Genomic DNA, 7,131 nt, shown 5'->3' with positions numbered 1-7,131 from the left:
AGGGCATTTCTGGCCCATGAGATATTTCCATTCTTATTCAGAATCTCACACATAAAGAGTTATTCAATTTGTTCTTGATAAGTACAATGGATTATGAATTATTATTGTTACATGGCAGATTCATGCATATATGTTAAATGAATGGACAAAAGACCCTCCTAAATAAACCAGATAAACTATCCAGGAAAACTGATTACCTAATAAGAGCTTAAATAAAGAAACAAATTATGAGATCATAGATTTCTAAACCCATCTACATTCACTGATGGTTTTTAACTTTTAGACAAATACTGACTTTCCAATAGTCAGGATTTTTTTAGCTTATTTTTTCTATCAGGATAAGACAGGACAAGAACAAGGACAATTTGGTTTGGATTTAATGCAAGACTGATCTGATAGAACTTCTGATCCTTTTACTCAGGATTGAGATCAAAAGATCTTTAAAGAGATATAGATAGTAGCTACACAGAAAAACCAGTTAGTATTCTGACATTCTTCTTCATACTCGAATGTTATGCATCTGAAACAAATGCATAAATGTCAACATTTTAAGTTGTTGAAGTTGAAAGCAAGTATTTATATTTGTAATGTGTGCAGTAAGATTCTTTAGCATTCACAAGCCCCAAACTCATCCCTTTCTCCTTTCGGAAAGCAATTGCAAATGAATTTCTGATGGAGGAATAAAGAAATCCAAAGGACACAAATCATATCTGCTCAGAGTGGGTGAAACAGAAAATTTTGATTATTGTAGAAAAATTTATCAAATGGATTATTTTCTGCCTATCAAATCCTAGAGCTTCCCAGGTGACTCAGTGGTAAAGAATCCACCAACCAATGCAGGGGATGTGGGTTCCATCCCTGGATTTAGGAAGATCCCCTGGAAAACGGAATGGAAATCCATTCTAGTATTCTTGCTTGGAGAATCCCATAGACAGAGGAGCTTGGCAGGCTACAGTCCATGCGGTTGCACAGAGTTGGACACGACTGAGCAACTCAGCATGCACATCACTGTGTGAAGATGTGTAAAATCACTGTGTAATCACTGTGTAAAATCACTGAAGGGAAGACAATGACATATATCAATTACCTTAATTTTAGCAATAAGGCTTAAATGGTCTACTGACAGCAGAAATGTGAGTTTCCTTGGTTATTTCAAGTTTACTATTATTTTCTCTGCTTCCCTGCTGGCTCAGAGGGTAAAGCATCTGCCTGCAATGTGGGAGACCCAGGTTCAGTTTCTCTGTCACATGCTTGTGATATTTGTTTAAGGTTATAACAAAAGTTAATAATTAAAATCATGGCCTATTTACAACTGACAAAGCAGCCAAAAGCTCCTGTCAAATTTTTTAATATTAACTTGAACTTCTATTCAAATTAATATAAGTCCTATGAAGTCCTAACAAAAATTAACCTTCTCATCAAGGGCATAAGAAATAATAAATTCTGCTTAATGTGAAGCTTATGAAAAATGTAGAAGACTTACTTTACATGATGTTAACTTAAAATCAGCAAGGGGTTTCTTGAATTATGCATTGCGTCTAGAAGCCTAGTGGAATCAAAAAGTTTTTCCAATGATAATTATAAATTGATAAACTCTTTGCTGAGATCTTTAAATGGGATTTTTAGCATAATTAAAAATGGCAGACTATACATAGTGTTCTACTTTATTGAAACGATGTTGAATTAAGTGATTTTACACAGATTTTGAATAGCCAAAGCATTAATAATATAATACGGTTCTTCCACCCTAAATTTTTAAAGAATGCCTCTCTTGGTTGCAAAATTAAAATACCAGAAAATAGTGTGCTCTTTTCTTTGTATTAGTTTTCCTCCTTATTTCAGAGAGTAGTAATATGTTGTGAAGACTCTTATAATTGCTATGATGTAATGAGACTGCTTTCTTTCTGCTAGAATTTTTCCTCATCTAAGCATAAAATGAATAAAATTATAAAAATGTGTTTAAGCTTTAGTTTGAATGTGAGTCGATGCATGAACTTCATAGGATTCAGAAAAATACAGTCAGGTTCAAGAAAAGAAAACAAATCTCAAACTGCTAGCATTCTGGTTGGTTCTACCTGTAGTTGTTGGTGTGCATATGATTTTGAAGGAAGGAACTGTCTTTGAGAGCTCTATTGTCAATTCTCATCACTGCTCTGAACAAATACCCATGAAATATGCTTGCTTATTGAATAAATGTATAGATACACATACTCAGATGGGATCAAATGTTAGCATAAACCTTTCTTTTTACCTATAACAGTAAATATAAGTATTTTCTTAAATATTCTTCTAAAACATATTTGAAGGTTGTATTATATTACAGTTTGGGAGGATAACTTATAATTTGTCTAATTGGTATATTCTGGGACACTATGGTTGTTCCCACTTTTTCTAAATAGTATTTTAGGGACACTATTGTCATTCTCAGTTTTTAACAGTTCATAAAAGAGAAAAAAACTGGAAAGACGTCGATGTTAAATAAATGCTATAAAAGCATATTTATCCCTTTATCTATTTAATTCATACTGCAGGCATGGAAACGTATTTGTGACTTCTCTCTACAAATAGAAAAAATGAATTATTACTCCAAGGTTGGAGAAAGAACATAGGAGTGTCCAGGGCAAATCAATACTGCCAGTCTGTACTCTATGGAAGTGAATTATAAATTGTAAAGGGTTATTTGAGTGTACACTATTATTTCTTTAAGCCTGTAAATTTCCATTTAAAATAACACCTTTTTCCTAAATCACCTGCCAGGCATTTAAAGAATATTAATGACTCCATTTTGGTTTGCCAGAACACTAGTGTTCAATGTTACAGATTGAAATTAATTGTAAAAAAGTTCCATTAAATGAAGAAGGATCTAAGTAAGTAATTTTCCCCTTTCTTAAAACACTGCAATGAACACAGACAATCTAAATTTTTCCAAGAAAGACCTTTCAGATTCCAAAGAGAAATTCTCAATTTGGAAGAGGAAAGGAACCCAACAGTAAAGGAACTGTGAAAGCGAATAAAGGTAAGTGTCTCTGGCAAAAATGTAAAGAATCTGCCTTCACTGCAGGAGACCTGGGTTTGATCCCAGGGTTGAGAAGATCTCCTGGAGAAGGAAACAGAAACCCACTCCAGTATTATTGCCTGGGAAATCCCATGGACAGAAGAGCCTGGCTGGCTACTACAGTCCATGGGGTCGCAAAGACTTGGCTATGACTTAGTGACTAAACCAACAACTGTGAAAGTGAAACCAAGATTCATTAAATCAAAGAAATGTCAGAACTAGGAGGAATTTTAAAGATCATCCTGGTTCACTGGTTTACAATCTGGACTTCTGAACTACTGAAAGTGAAAGTGAAAAGTGAAAGTGAAGTCATTCAGTCGTGTCCCACTCTTTGCGACCCCATGGACAATAACCTACCAGGCTCCCCTGTCCATGGGATTTTCCAGGCAAGAATACTGGAGTGGGTTGCCATTTCGTTCTCCAGGGGATTTTCCTGACCCAGCAATTGAACCCGGGTCTCCCATATTGCAGGCATAGAGGACTTTAAAGGAAGAAGGGGTAGAAAATGGGTTTCTTAAACCATTTTCAACTTTTCAAAATGCTTAAAACGTACAATGACTCGTGAGCAATCTGCTCTGAGTCTTTAACTTTGTTCAGGATTATATGAATTTAGTTAGACAGCACTTAGTTATATTAATCAGATCAAAAACTTTTATTTAGTGTTGTTTTTAATAAAAACAAGAAAGAAATTCTTATTTAATGGATGAAATTTCACAGGTATAATCTTTACAAACTAACCAGTGGTGAAAACTTGGAAACAAATGGTCTATAAATATCAGAGTCCAGAGGAGTTAAGTAAATTAGCGTGAAGGCTAGGACTGGATACCCAGTTTGTTGAATCCCAGTAGGTGAGAGGCAGGGTAAACAACCACATCTTCTAGTACTGCAAACTTCTTAGAGACTGGTGCCCAGAGTTGATCCCATGCTTTAAAGGTGATCCCCAGAGTTGTGTGATGTGGGCTTCTTACTCCTGTGCTTGGGAACTCTGTCCAGTCCTCTGTTTCCAATAAAACATCACTGAAAATTTTATACTAATTTTAAATATTCATAACAACATGAAGTGTCGTCTTCTTTCCAGGCTTCTTTGCTTTTTATGAAGGTCTAAGGCTTTAAACCAAAGAACTGAAGCTCTTCTAAAAGAGGTTTAGCCTTTCACAAGGTATTCTTTAGACAGACAGGAATTTTTGGTAAAGAGCCAGTGATTAAGGCAAATATGAAGTGGATTTTAACTTTCCAAAAAGACATTGATCTATTTAGAGTGGATCTAGGCTGCATATTGTCACCCTGCTTATTTAACTTCTATGCAGAGTACATCATGAGAAACGCTAGGCTGGAAGAAGCACAAGCTGGAATCAAGATTGCCAGCAGAAATATCAATAACCTCAGATATGCAGATGACACCACCCTTATGGCAGAAAGTGAAGAGGAACTAAAAAGCCTCATGATGAAAGTGAAAGTGGAGAGCAAAAAAGTTGGCCTAAAGCTCAACATTCAGAAAACGAAGATCATGGCATCTGGTCCCATCACTTCATGGAAAATAGATGGGGAAACAGTGGAAACAGTGGCAGACTTTATTCTTGGGGACTCCAAAATGGCTGCAGATGGTGACTGCAGCCATGAAATTAAAAGACGCTTACTCCTTGGAAGAAAAGTTATGAACAACCTAGATAGCGTATTGAAAAGCAGAGACATTACTTTGCCAACAAAGTTCTGTCTAGTCAAGGCTATGGTTTTTCCTGTGGTCATGTATGGATGTGAGAGTTGGACTGTGAAGAAGGCTGAGCGCCAAAGAATTGATGCTTTTGAACTGTGGTGTTGGAGAAGACTGTTGATAGTCCCTTGGACTGCAAGGAGATCCAACCAGTCCATTCTGAGAGATCAGCCCTGGGATTTCTTTGGAAGGAATGATGCTAAAGCTGAAACTCCAGTACTTTGGCCACCTCATGCGAAGAGTTGACTCATTGGAAAAGACTCTGATGCCGGGAGGGATTGGGGGCAGGAGGAGAAGGGGATGACAGAGGATGAGATGGGTGGATGGCATCACTGACTCGATGGATGTGAGTTTGAGTGAACTCTGGGAGTTGGTGATGGACAGGGAGGCCTGGTGTGCTGCGATTCATGGGGTCGCAAAGAGTCGGACAGGACTGAGCGACTGAACTGAACTGAACTGAGGAAAATCATGAATGTTTGCAGTGTTGGTTTCCCTTATTTTCCAGGCAAGAATACTGGAGCGGGTCGCCATTTCCTAGTCCAGGGGGTCTTTTCAACCCATGGACTGAACCCGCATCTTTTACATCTCCTGCACTGTCAGGCAGATTCTTTGCCACTAGGGCCGCCTAGGAAGACAGCGGAATGCCATGATCCTGCAGGTGCGGTCTAGTACTGAAAGATTTGTTTTACCACTATCTTACTATAAGTAAGTATTATGTGAGAAAGACAGCGATACACAGAAGCCAGGTTTTAGCAAATTTTAAGTACCTAATATGTGTCCTACCTGTAATAACCAAGTCTTATTTTCTGAGGTAGATAAATTACGATATGTATCACATGCTTTTTTTTTTTTTAAATCTGAGAGTAGAAACTAATTTTGCAGATTCAATATTGAAAATGCAGTGCCTTCAAAGAGGTGTCAGTTATAGTCTGTGGAACCATAAAATAAGCATTTAAAATATCTCACCAGATACACCAGTATAAAAAATGCACTTTGATTTGCATTTAGATTCAGCTAAAACTATAGGGATTCAACACTAGCAGTGTATTACATCATTATTCTTTGTTCAAAGCTCCATTATATGAAAAAGAGACAGGTATGTGGAGTTATATAAGCCCATTCCAAAATTAGATACTATCCAATATTAAAAAGAAACTTTCTTGATGACTCTCTGAAAAACAAATAATGGCTAGTGAAAGACATTAAATCTAACTATTTTTGAATGATACAGGCATTGGGAAATCCATAGCTTTATTTGTATTTTAAGTGTCTAAGATGCAGAAACTGAAGAGACTTTTTCAAATTGACTATACTGCAAAAAATCTTCCATAAAATTATATACAATTTTTCCTTTCTTCGTTTCCCACCATTGTTTCAGAGTTGTGTTTTTTTTTTTAATCAGAAAACATATTTTTCACCTTTCCCAGTGACTGCACACTGAGCAATGTTCAGAGTCCTCCTCTTGCCACTTAGTCAAGCTATTCTCTATTTAAAAATAAAAATCAGTCATACAAGCCCAGGTTTAACTTGCATTTCTTTGTTCCTCTGTATTTTTCACAATAAAAATGAGATATTGAGGGAGTTTCCTCATGGTCCAATGGTTAAGTCTTTGTGCTTCCATTGCAGGGGCACAGGTTCGATCCCTGGTCAGGGAACTAAGATCCTATATACCTGTGGTGGAGTAAAGAAAAGGGAAAAAGGAAAAGTGAGATATTGAGAAAACAGGATTTGAAATAAGGAAATTATCCAAGATAATCCTCCTGGGAGAGGATTCTTTGGTTCACTGGTCCAGTGATATTCATCCCATTCCTTTTTTTGTAATGGCTACACAGGACTGGGCTGGAAGGACCCCAAGTGTGTGGTTCTTTGTCACAACTGCAGCAGAGCTTGCTTGGATGTTAAGGATTCTAAAGCAGAAGAATAAAGACATTTTTTTCAAAAGAGAATAGCAATAAAGCTTAGTTTTTGCCATCAAAGTTTAGCAATCATATCTAATCCTTTATTAAGATTTCCTATGTGCCAGATTCTAAGTGTTTTACCTATTTACTTATTTATTCTTTCATTTAATCCACTGTCCCCTGCCCTCTCCCCACTCCATGGTTTTCTGAGGTGGGCACTATTACTATTCCCAGTTTTCATGAGAGGCTAACCAATTTGTCTATGGTCAACAACTAGATTGGGGTGCAGATGGGGACTGAATCTATGCAGTCCTGAGGAGAGCCCCAGGATTTGATGCTGTTAAAGCTCCCTCTTGGGTGATTATAATATGAAGTCAAGCCTAAAACCCACAGGCTGGTTTAGATTCTAGTTTAAGGTGCTTCAACTCAAATGCTTTCAAGACCAGGCAGATAAAATAAATGAAGCC

This window comes from Capra hircus, chromosome 4 (assembly GCF_001704415.2).
Source record: "Capra hircus breed San Clemente chromosome 4, ASM170441v1, whole genome shotgun sequence".
Lineage (NCBI taxonomy): Eukaryota > Metazoa > Chordata > Mammalia > Artiodactyla > Bovidae > Capra > Capra hircus.
The sequence above is the reverse complement of the archived record's forward strand: the minus strand, read 5'-3'. Positions refer to the sequence as shown.